Genomic DNA, 12075 nt, shown 5'->3' with positions numbered 1-12075 from the left:
TACAATGTGTGGCCATTTCTTTTACATCTTCACCTATCCCTTAGTCTGTTGAACCGTTGGGGCACCACACAAGATCAGTTGACCGTCTTTCTCCATTCCTCTTTGTCTTATGCCTAGGATAGAATTTCTTTCAATGTCAGGCCTGTCCATTCTTTTATGTTGTCTTCCCATCGCTTTCTTTGTGTGCCCCTTCTTTTTCCTAGTACTGTTCACTGAAGGAAGGTCTTGGCGAGCCCTGTAGACCTTGCGATATGGCTGTAGAGTTTAAGTTTGCATTTTTTTAAAACTGTAGTTTGCGGTTCATTGTGGGGTCCATTTCTTCTTCTTTACTTTGTATTTTGGTCGTTCTTGAAGAGCTTGACATGTCAGACAACAAAAGTGTAGATAGTATCTTCATTTTCTTGTTCACAATCCTTAAAGACAATGACAAACGTCCTGATATTAACATTGCGACATCACTTATGAAAACAATGCCATTTACCTTCGGGTATGGTAATACATTACTGAGACAAAGACAACATATATCACTCGTACACAGCTACCATCTCTTGAACATTTTCATTTTCATGTAAGTTGCCTTTCCAAAACACACACAATTCTTAAAGACAATTAGCACCCATTAAACCAGTGACATCAGATCTGGACGAATTGGTCGGCTCCACGCCATTAAGGCTAGAACAGAAAGATTTATAAACTTTATTCCACGTTTAGTATGTGTTTCAATGTCATCTGTGGTCACCAAGAAGTACATAGAAGCCAAATTCAATAAACCACTGGTTGTTTGTGTGTGAGTGTGTGTGTGTGCGTATTTCGTGTGTGAATGTTGTTCGTTTTTGCATCTCTATTGTTATTGTTATAGTAGTGATACTGAGGTGGACAACTGTAGTCGAACAAACATTTACATTTGTTTGGACCAATAAAATTATCTTAAGATTATTAAGACAATCAGACTCATCTGGACTAAAAAAAAGTGTCATCGTTTTGTTTTTGCACAACATCTTGTTTCACTGTCATCTGTAAACAGCTCTGATGATGACACTATTTGTAAGTCAATCAGCTTTATTCAAACTCTTACTGACTGACTGATAGTGACTCACCTCACAAGCTTGCACTGGTTAGATCAGTACGACAAGCACTTCAAAAAAAAACAAAAAAAAAAAACAGACTCTGTCGCGACAATCACGCTAACGAAGTCAAACGCCGTCGAAACAATGACAAGTCAAACGCTTCTGTACTCGTGGTGTTATGGAGTGCGTGTATGTGTGTTTCTATGGTGACGATGGGAAGAGGGTAGCGATTGGTTGGTGACTATGTAGTGTGACTGTGAGAATGATGCAAGATAAACGTCATTGTCGTCATACGTCTCCAGAATGCCAGAGTGAAAATAAGCGTTTATTTAAAGTGAGTTCACAATACCATTTTAAATTATGACTAAAGTCTACTAGATTTATTGCATTTGATCTCAAGTTGATTTTGTCTGTATTGTAAAAATTAAGTACATATGGTTCACAAAGAAATGGAAAGTTTTACAAGTTAAACTATATTACGTCTACAGCGGTTGTCTACCTGGGCAGTTGAGTGCTACAAGCGAACAACCGTCCACAACTGGTAGTATGTTATTTATTACTGTTAGTCTACATATATTTAATTACATGACCCAAACTGATACACATTAATATAAGCTTTGTTTTTTTTGTAAGTATTTTTTTTTCTATTGTTGCTAGTTACATCTCAATTTCTCTAGATGTGTTTGCCGCGGTGACCTATGTTTTGTGCAAAGGCGCGAGAAAATGCTCCAATGTTGATGACACTTAGATTTAGTGAGATAGTAGTATCCCCGTCCTACTGATCTGACAACACCCACACATAATCCCTGTCACACTGGTCCTCGTGGGGCGCACGTGAATCACATGTCGAGCCTCGCTGTCAAAGACTACAAATATCTCTCTGCATTAGAACGTGACTGTGACGAGGAAAAACAGTGGACTGGTCACCAAATGTTACCGAGGACAACAAAAAAGACTGTGTCCAAAGGTAAACTATCAGTTTAAAAAAAAAAGGGGGAAGGGACTAGAAAGGCAAATACTTCTTGACCAAGTCGTGTTACTGTGTGGAATGGTGAGAACTTGACATAGTAAGAAGCGTGTGTGTGTGTGTTTGTGTGCGCCGTTCTGGGTCAAGGTTGCATAGAGATTCTGACCTTACTAGGTCTCAAGAACGTGCACTCTCGTTGCCATAAAAATGTCAATTTAATCGAAATATTTTTAGACTGTTAAAAAGTCACAGGCAAGTAAAATACACTTGGGGCAATCTCTTTCTTTCATTTTTTTAAACCCAGAAGTCACCAAAACCCTAACTCATAAATATAACTTTATTAAGTCTATTATCTTGACAGCAAAGCTTTTAAGTAAGTTACTAATTAAAAACAAGATTACAAAGACAGTTTGTGTGGAAACACAAACTCAAAATCGGCCCCCGAAGTGGTCCACCCAGGCAGGCTTCAATATTTTCAGAAGGTAAATCCAAATGAAATTATATCAAAGACAAATGAGAGATAAGAATGGAGAAAGAAGGTTGACAGATCTTGTGTAGTGCCCCAACGGTACAGCTGATCAAAGGATAGGTGCAAGTGAATGCAAAGTTAGATGTGAACCTGGCCTAACTAGTTCCCCTTTCAGACCTTGTGGTCTATAGGGCAGATGATGTAAAGTTCATCTGTTTTTGTGGCCTACGGTTAACGAGGGTGTCAACCGCCTTTACTTTTCCCCAACTAATATCAGGTACCCATTGGAGCTGGGTGGACACAGAGGCGCCTAAGGATTCCGAAGTAGAAAATCCCAGTCTTCACCAGGATTCGAACCCGGGGCCCCCGGTTCGGAAGCCAAGCGCCTTACCGCTCAGCTACCGCGCCTCTCCTGGCCTAACTGAAGTCTTATAATTGATGCAATTTTTTGAAAAGGTTCAATCTTTTATTCGAATGCTCAAAAAAAAAATTCGCAATAAAAAAAAAGTTCACGAAAATGACGTTTACAAGATTACTATTCTTTTTAATTTAGGTCTAACTTATAATGCATACTAATTAGCTTTTTCTCTTTAAAAAACTGCTTGCATAACTGATTTTAAAAATTAGATTTTTCGCTTTCAGAAAAAAAAAAGTAGCCGTTGCATCAGAACTTTGAATGGTCTAAAATATTGTGATGTCGGATTTTCAATATCTTTTCTAGTTTACGAGATCTAAACGGGACGGACGGACAGACATTTCGCACAAAACTAATAGCGTCTTTTCCCTTTTCAGGGGCCGCTAAAAAGAACAACAACTCATTTCTCAAAATGGAAATTTTGGCATCAAAATGTGAATAAGCAAATGCATAACGTATAACTTACAAAAGTAATAGTATAACCAATATTGCTATATCCTTAGAAAAGCAGGTTTGTTTTTTATTGAAGTCTAAAATTGTTTTTAAATCTGAGACCAATCCTTAGGAACTTTAAACGAATCAATACAATTAAATTACAATAACAACTTTACGGAGTAAGAAACATTCCCTATATTTAACAACTGACATACTGAACTAATATCACTGCATTATTAAATAACATGCAAACATGTATACATGTTACCTTATACTTTCTTAAGTTGTGTATCTCTGGTACTCCATGGATGGGCAACTGAAGTCAACAATCAACATTTGTTAGTCCCAGTTTAACTTTGTAGATATAATACTGAAAAACAAATAATAATAAATATAAATAAATAATTCCGATAAATCAGCAATGAATAATTGTGAAAAGTTTCAACTTGATCCAAGAATGGGTGTGGGAGAAATAACGTGTACAAACTTTTGACCAGACAGACAGATGGACAGTGTGAGTTGACATAAGCTTTGTAAAAATGTCCAATAGGCCACTGTAACGTGCTAGTAACAAAGCCTGATTAAACAAAAAAAGTTTGACAATACTGAAAGTGATCTCCTCACCAGACCACTAGCTGATGGGCTATGACGTGCGTCCTATGTCACCTCACATGAAGACAAATTCACTCACGCAAAGCTTTCAGAACACGAGCCACTGAAATAAGAAGCTAGAGTGGACGTTAATTAAACTGAGTGAGTCCAGATAAGGGAGATGTGAATGTAGGTTAATGTCTTGTCACGCAGACTGGTGGTCAGAGGTATAGTTTGTGCCACAGTACGGGAGCAAGTTTGTTTGACTTTTCTTTTTTTCTAGCCAGACAATTTTTGTTCTTGCGCCCCCCTCAAAGACCCAAAGTCGATTTTCAAAACCATATTGCTTAGTTCCTCGACCTCAGCTTTTGTTTTCATGCTACAAAAAAAAAAAAAATGTTGACATGGTGCGCAAAAGTGCATTCGTTCAAGATAATAAAGTGTTGTTCTCCGCAATGACACTAATGATAGTCTCATAGACTGAAAACCGGAAACAAATTCTTATCCGCGATTGATCAATTCACAGACCTATATATATATATTTATGTACGTAACTCTTTTTCACGCTCTATGGGAAGTCGCCCCAATCAATCTTTTCTGTCTTAGAAAAGTAATGATCTTTAGTTTTCAAAGTTTAGAAATAATGCAAAATTGTTTCTTGGATTTTCTTTAGAATGGGCTATTAATCACATAACTATATATTCATGCTAATATATGAAACAAAGCCATAATGTTTCAAAAATCCTAGATCGAAATGATTCACGTCTGTTGATTTAAATCATCTTATGTAGGCCTACATTTAAATAGCTTGATTACCTAGATCTTTCTAGATTATGTATCTAAAAATTGCAAAATAATAATTATAAGACTAGAGTGCTATTATTATTTATATTCAATTACTAGATCTAGATATTAAATTATATGTTACATAGGTTAGGGTTGAAAAAAATACAACCTTACTTCTTTCAACTACTTTACAAAACAACGCCTTGTTTCAACTTTAAAAAGAAAATTCACATTTTTCGTAGTGTTAAAAATCTCCTTGTCCTGTCTAGATATCTTCTATACTATAAAGTAGAATGTGAGGTGTATGTATGTGACTTATAGACATCAAAACCGCTTGACCAATCTTGATAAAACTTGGCAGGAATGTTTCTTGGGTACCAACTTAGACCTTAGTGTATGTATTGTAGCCCTAAAACAAACTTAAGACCATAAAAAAAAAATAAAGTTGTCCGACTCTATTACAGCTATAGTATTTTATGGATCTAGGCCATGTCTACAATGTTGATATGAGAAAAGATCGAAAGGATTTAGACCTATATCTAATTTTAAGAAATACACTATGCGCAGATAGTTTTTTACTTTGACACATGAAAATACAAAAGAAGATCCTTTGATTTCATTATATAATAAAATTAACCTTCAATTTTGTGTTTCAAAAGCATTTTTTACATTAATTAGTTCCTTATATATGTAACTACAGATTTCCTGACGAACATTCTTTCATTAGACAATACCGTAATGAATCGCGTACTAAAATTAATTCGTTTAATTGTTTACTTTATAATCCCATCCCTAGATCTAAAACTCTAATTCAACTCTAAGATGATAAAACTTTTCTTCGCACAGATAGTTTTATACTTTAACACATGAACATACTAATTATAGTCCATTCATTTCATATTTTGATCAAACTAACATTCAAATTTGGTTTTCTAAAGCATTATTTTTAAAAGACTACATTCGTTTACAAAAGCTGCGAAGCCGAGTTGAGATAGGCCTAAATCAGGGGTGGGCAACATTTTCGTATCGAGGGCCGCATTAAAAAAAAAGTTTGGTAATGGCGGGCCGCATATATATATATCTTAGAAAGATAAGCTAGCTGTGTATTATGTCTTTTAATTCATATATACATTGTATTACGATTTTTTTAAAATTGCTGTTGTCTTTTTATATCACAATATCCCCACAAGTATACACTTATGTATGTACTTTATGTGCAATGTATGTACTTAATGTGCATTATTTTACTTCTTACACTCGTGCGTAATGTTTCTTAACTGTGAAACTATCTTACTAGTTGCTACCCCTGTGTGTGACTGCTGTCAAATTACAGTCAGTCAACATTGACCAGTGATTATACTTGTTTAGTTTCCACAAAAATGTTTGCTCACTGAATGAGACAATTTATGTTCCGGAAGTTAAATGTCCGGACGAGCGAAGCCTTCCATTGTGAAGCATCACCAGGGAATGCTGACCATGTCCTTTAATGGTGCATACTAAATCAGGGGACCCGAACAAGACTCTCCAAAGACTATTCGAAGAACTGCTTGATCTGGAAACCACTACGCGGTTCATCCCAGATATAGGATTACTGATCTGAACCCTTCAACATGTAAAATGAGAACGAAGAAGAAGAACTGATGTACGTGTACCCAAATAGTGTGAACAGCAGCAAAATTTTTTAAAGTGTGGAAATCTTCTGGCACCCATAAAGCTCCCGTGGTAGTGATGACTGGAACTTCTCTTTGTTTTGAGTTATGTCCTCTGGAGCTGAATCGGCTTCTCTCAATAAGTGTTGTACTTTTAATCATTTTTCACTAAAGATAGATTCACCTTTCAGCAAAGTACAATGACAAAAACATTTTTTTTTTGCTTGCCTGTAGAAATGGGAAAGCCTTGTTTGAAAAGATTTCACATGCATTTACATTTCATATGTAAGCAATCAATTGAAAAAGTAATTATAGAAAAAAATGAAATTTTGTCTTCCACTCTTCATTAGAAATATTGGTAACAAGGTCACAGTCAATGTGCTTCAAGTAACATAACAAATTCATCCTTGAGAGTTTATATTCTTCTCCTTTGCCTTGCCCATGCTAAGTGTCACAACACACACACACACAAGATGTCACAATGTGTTGTGATGCCGGGGATTTTACTTGAATTAAAAATAGTTGAATAAAGGACGATCTAGAATCACAATAAAAGATTCTTTGTTAAAATAAAACTCTGGAACTTTATTTAAATACAAAACGTAAGTACAGCTTATGTACAAATTACAGATCAATCAACACAAAATATCACAAAGGCTTTTAAAACAGAGCTCTTAGAAGACCGACTGACTACTATCAAAATATTTTATCGACTGGCGTTCTCTCTACTCTCGCCAATTCTCTGGCGCTAACTCTTTAAAAAAAATGTCTTTGTTTAATTTCAAATCAACCAATAGATTTGCAACATCATAATCACGTCTTGGGTAAAACCTGAGGTGCTGTCAAGGGTCTAGATTTGTGGGGTAATTCATGAGGCTCAGTCAAGGGTTTATATTTCTTTTAAATGTGAAATGTACAAATAATTCTATAATGGCATCTGTGACATATTACCCCCCCCCCCTCCATTTAGCATTTGTATGGTAATAGAAATGCTCATATGTATTAAAAATATTTAAATATACACAAAATACCATACATGAAATTATAGAAAAATGGTTGAGGTAACATATGACAATGCTCTGAAAAATAAAGTCAACTTGGAGATAACAATAAAAAAAAATGTAAATGCAGTGTCAGGTATATGAGAATAAAATTATTGATGACTTTGAACACCTGTTTCACTATTCAAATGGTTATGAAAATGAGACAATGCTTGTCATGAACAATATCAAAAGTTGTATAAAGCATAATACTTGAATAAATTAAATCTTGAATTGAATAAGTTACTTCTCTTCATGGTGCTTTATGATGAAATTAAAATATGACAATACAAAACTGATATACTACACCTGTGGAAGAAAAATATATACACAATTATGTAAAGAATTAAATACATCTGGAAAGTGTGTCAGCGAAGACATTCTCACGTCCAGGAATTGTCTTGACCTCAAATTGGTAGTCTGTGAGTTGTAGACTCCAACGAGTTAAACGACTGTTCGCTAACTTCTTTGAGTTCAGAAATGCTAGTGGTGCATGATCAGTTAGGAGTGTGAAATGAGCACCTAATAGATATCTGGAGAACTTGGCTATGGCCCATACAATGGCTAGACATTCACGTTCGATGGTTGAGTATCTGGTTTCAGCTGTTGACAACTTCCTGCTGATGAAAAATACTGGGTGCAAAGTCTCTTGGCATTTCTGCATTAGGCATGCACCTATAGCTGAAGATGAAGCATCTGTGGCGAGGTAAAATTGCTTCTCTGGATTCGGAAGTTTGAGAATAGTGTCTCTTGAGAATTCAGCTTTAATGTTCTCAATAGTGGTATGTAACTTTGTAGACCATGGAATCTTCGTTGGCTGTCCTTTCTTAGTGAGTTCAATCAATGGAGCTATGAGTGCTGTGTAACCTGGTATGAAATGTCTAGAAATTACACAGACCCAAAATACTTCTCACTTGCTTTTTACTGGTGGGGACTTTGATGTCTAGTATGCGTTGAATAATGTTCTCTTGTGGTCTCAGCGAATTGTAGCTGACTTTATAACCCAGGAAGGATATTTCTGACATGGCTAGTTCTACCTTACTAGGCTTTATGGTAAAACCATGTTGTTTCAGTATGCTGAAAACTTCTTGTAGTCCTTTGATATGTTCGTTCCATGTCTTATGGAATATGCAAATGTCATCTATATATGACACTGTGTCAGAGCGATTGCCTAGTATGCTGTGAATGGCTCTATTAAAGGTGCTGCTGGCGTTGACTAGACCAAATGGCATGAAGTTGAAATGGAATAGTCCATAAGCTGTGGTGAATGCCGTAAACTGTTTGCATTCTTGTCTGACTGGTATTTGGTAATAACCTCTGGACAGGTCTATTTTGGTGAAGAACTTTGCCTCTGAAAATTTGGTCATAAGATCTTCAGGATTTGGCATAGGATATGAGTCGAGTTGGGTTATTTTATTCAACTGTCTGAAGTCGACACACATTCTTGGAGTTGTCGTTTGCTTCCGTTTGACAAGAACTATTGGTGCAGCATATGGAGAGTTGGAATGTTCAATGATTCCTTGCTCTAATAGTTGGTTAATTTCTTGTTTAAGAAAGTCTCTGTAGTGTACTGGTAATGGGTAAGGTCTTGCTTTTGTAGGCTTGGAATCAGTAAGTATTATATTGTGTTCCGCAATTGACGTTTTGCCTGGAACATCTGTAAATATGTCTGAATTTTCTTTGAGAATGGTAGTCAGTTCTTTCTGCTTTTGCGGTGTCATTGAATTGAGTTTGATGTCTTGCCAAAATTCAGTTTGTTTGGTAGTTGTTTGTGGCATATTGATGTCGTCAAATTCAGACGTGTCATTTTCATCTTCTTCTGGTATGACTGCAAGACATGATATGGCTCTTTCATTTTGTTCTGGGCTTGTGGTACCTTCTTCAAAGTTCAACAATGGACATTCGGGAATTGGAGGTGGACTTATGACCGGTAGGGATGGGCTTGATGTAACTGGGGGTGTCCATGTTGAATGTTCTTGATTGTTGCTGGCTACTGGACTAGTAACTGGTTCTGTTGCATTCTGCATAACTTGCGTAACTGAGGTAGCCATGTGATTATTTTGGCTAACTTGTTCAGGTGCCAAATGTTCTTGTTGTCTGGACATGGATCTTGTCATTACTGCCAAACATTTTTGACCTTGCTGTATGGCATTTGTCCATTCAGTAAGTTCTTGAGGAGTGCATTCTTTAACTCCTTCTATGTTTCCAATGATTAGGTCCACTGGTAGATTGGGTGTTACTAATGCTTTTGTTTGACCACTGAAGAATGGTGTAGTAACATAAATGATGGCTTCAGGTAATTTGCTGACAGTTCCGTTGAAGGCAGTGGCTTGGACGTGGTTGCCTGTAAAACGGTTTGCGTGTACGAAGCGTTCATGTACTAATGTGGACGTGCTTCCAGTGTCACGAAGAACTTCCACCTTCTTGTCTCATACAAAGCCTGGATAAAATTTGAGACCATTGGACTTTGCAATGACTGTCATAGTTGAATGCTCATTGTAATAGCTTCTGTTATATGAGCTTCTGTTTGGCATATATTGTGGTCTGGAGTCCTGTGAATGACTTCTGTAGCGAGGTTTGTTATCTGGTTTATTGTTTCCAGGTGCTTTGTTGAGATTGTATTGCTCTCTATTGCTGTATCTTTGAGTTGGTGATGTGGGTCTATCAAAATTTTGATTTTTGGAGACTGCCTGTTTTTTCCAACATTCATGAGTTTGGTGACCCTTTTTATGGCAATATGAACATTCTGTGGTTCTGCTGCGGCATTGAGATGTGAAATGCCCTAGTTTATGACATTTGTTGCATTTGATTTTGTCATCTGACTTATATCTTGCATTTTTGTCTTGAGCAAAGCAGACAAAATTTTCTTCAACAGATGGTTTGACTGACTTGTTTGGATAGGCTGCTTTATATTGTATGATGATCTTGGTTAACGTCTGGATAACAGTAGGATTTCTCTCTATAATGTAGGATTGAATATCTTCTGAGTGAGCATGGGTGATGTTGTCGATAATAATATGTTGACGAAGAGCTTGGTAACTTTCTTCTATTTTGGCCATGGATACCCATCTATCAAACCACATTGACATATTAGCTACAAAAATTTGAGGATCATCATTTTGCTGTGGCCTTTCATTATAGAATTTCTTTCTATAGTTGGCTGAAGTTGCTCCGTATTGGCGCAGTAGAGCTTCCTTGATATCAGAGTAAGTGCTGCGTTCATTGATGGACAGTTGTGAGCAAATGTTGACAGCTTTGCCAGTCAAAAGGGTGAGGAGTGAGCTCGACCAATGTGCTTCAGGTAGACCGGATGTTGTAGCTATTTCTTCAAATCTTATGAGATACGAGTCCATATTGTCAATGTTTTCGTTGAAAGCCGATATTTTGTTCATTAATCTGTATTTGTCAAACATATTTGAGTGACCTTGAGTTGGAATGCTTTCTTTATTTTCTTTATTTTGTCTTTCGAATTCCATTTTTTCTTTTTCATGTTGCCTTTGCTTTTCGGCGTCTTGCCTTTGTTTTTCGGCGTCTTGCAATTTTTTTTCTTCTAATTGCATGCGTTTTTCAGATTCTTGCCTTTGTTTTTCAGATTCTTGCTCTTGATATTCTTTCTCTTCTTGTTTCTCTGCCCACTGGTCTGGCTTTGGAATTTGCTTTTCTTTGGCTAATTCTATCAATTCGAAGAGTCGTTGTGTTCTAGAACCGGAAACCATATTTAATTTTTTTGTTAGTTTCTTGTATTGGAGCAAAATGTTCAATATCTGGATTTTGGCTTTATCTCAGATATAATAATAATATAGTGACAAAGTTCTTGAAGCCTCAATTTGCTAATAATGCTTGACAGTAAACTTGTAGTTACTGGAGTCGTATGATTGAATATATAGATCTATTAAGCCGAGTACTTTTTACTGGTTTAACAGTTGGTTAAATCTGGTCTTCTGTTTACTTTGTGCCAGACAAATGATTATTTACTGGTCTTCTTTATAATGACTATAATGCCAGTTATTTGCTTTACTGGTCTTTTATATTGCCAGTTATTTGCTTTACTGGTCTTTTTTATAATGCCAGTTATTTGATTTACTGGTCTTTTAATAATGCCAGTTATTATGTATATTGGTCTTATTCCTTTTGCCAATTACATATAATAATAGATTTCGTGAGTTAGACGTAACTCTAACGAAAATCTTTATAAAAGAATTATCGATAACCAACTGACCTGTTAAACACAGAAATTCTGTCCTCCGTTAAATAAGAATGAAGTTCCTTTGAAGAGTTTAGAAATTGGTCCTAGATCTTGAATAAATTTCGTTAAAAGTTGTCCATAAACTTTTATTAGTCGGAGAGTGCCAGATATGTCACAACACACACACACAAGATGTCACAATGTGTTGTGATGCCGGGGATTTTACTTGAATTAAAAATAGTTGAATAAATGACAATCTAGAATCACAATAAAAGATTCTTTGTTAAAATAAAACTCTGGAACTTTATTTAAATACAAAACGTAAGTACAGCTTATGTACAAATTACAGATCAATCAACACAAAATATCACAAAGGCTTTTAAAACAGAGCTCTTAGAAGACCGACTGACTACTATCAAAATATTTTATCGACTGGCGTTCTCTCTACTCTCGCCAATTCTCTGGCGCTA

At 36.1% G+C, this 12075-nt stretch overlaps 1 protein-coding gene across 3 annotated transcripts in view; it reads right to left on the bottom strand.

The window, feature by feature from the left end:
• Positions 1–12075, bottom strand: part of LOC106071578 (leucine zipper putative tumor suppressor 2 homolog) — a 63888-nt gene that overhangs the window by 32146 nt on the left and 19667 nt on the right. For all 3 annotated transcript variants that reach the window (XM_056007549.1, XM_056007539.1, XM_056007529.1), the window contains exon 2: positions 3622–3723. The gene's annotated coding sequence lies outside the window, so the exon portion shown is untranslated. The remainder of the gene's footprint in view (positions 1–3621; positions 3724–12075) is intronic.

The sequence above is a fragment of the Biomphalaria glabrata genome, chromosome 1 (genome assembly GCF_947242115.1).
Source record: "Biomphalaria glabrata chromosome 1, xgBioGlab47.1, whole genome shotgun sequence".
In the NCBI taxonomy this organism is placed as follows: domain Eukaryota; kingdom Metazoa; phylum Mollusca; class Gastropoda; family Planorbidae; genus Biomphalaria; species Biomphalaria glabrata.
This window is presented reverse-complemented; position numbering and strand designations above follow the sequence as displayed.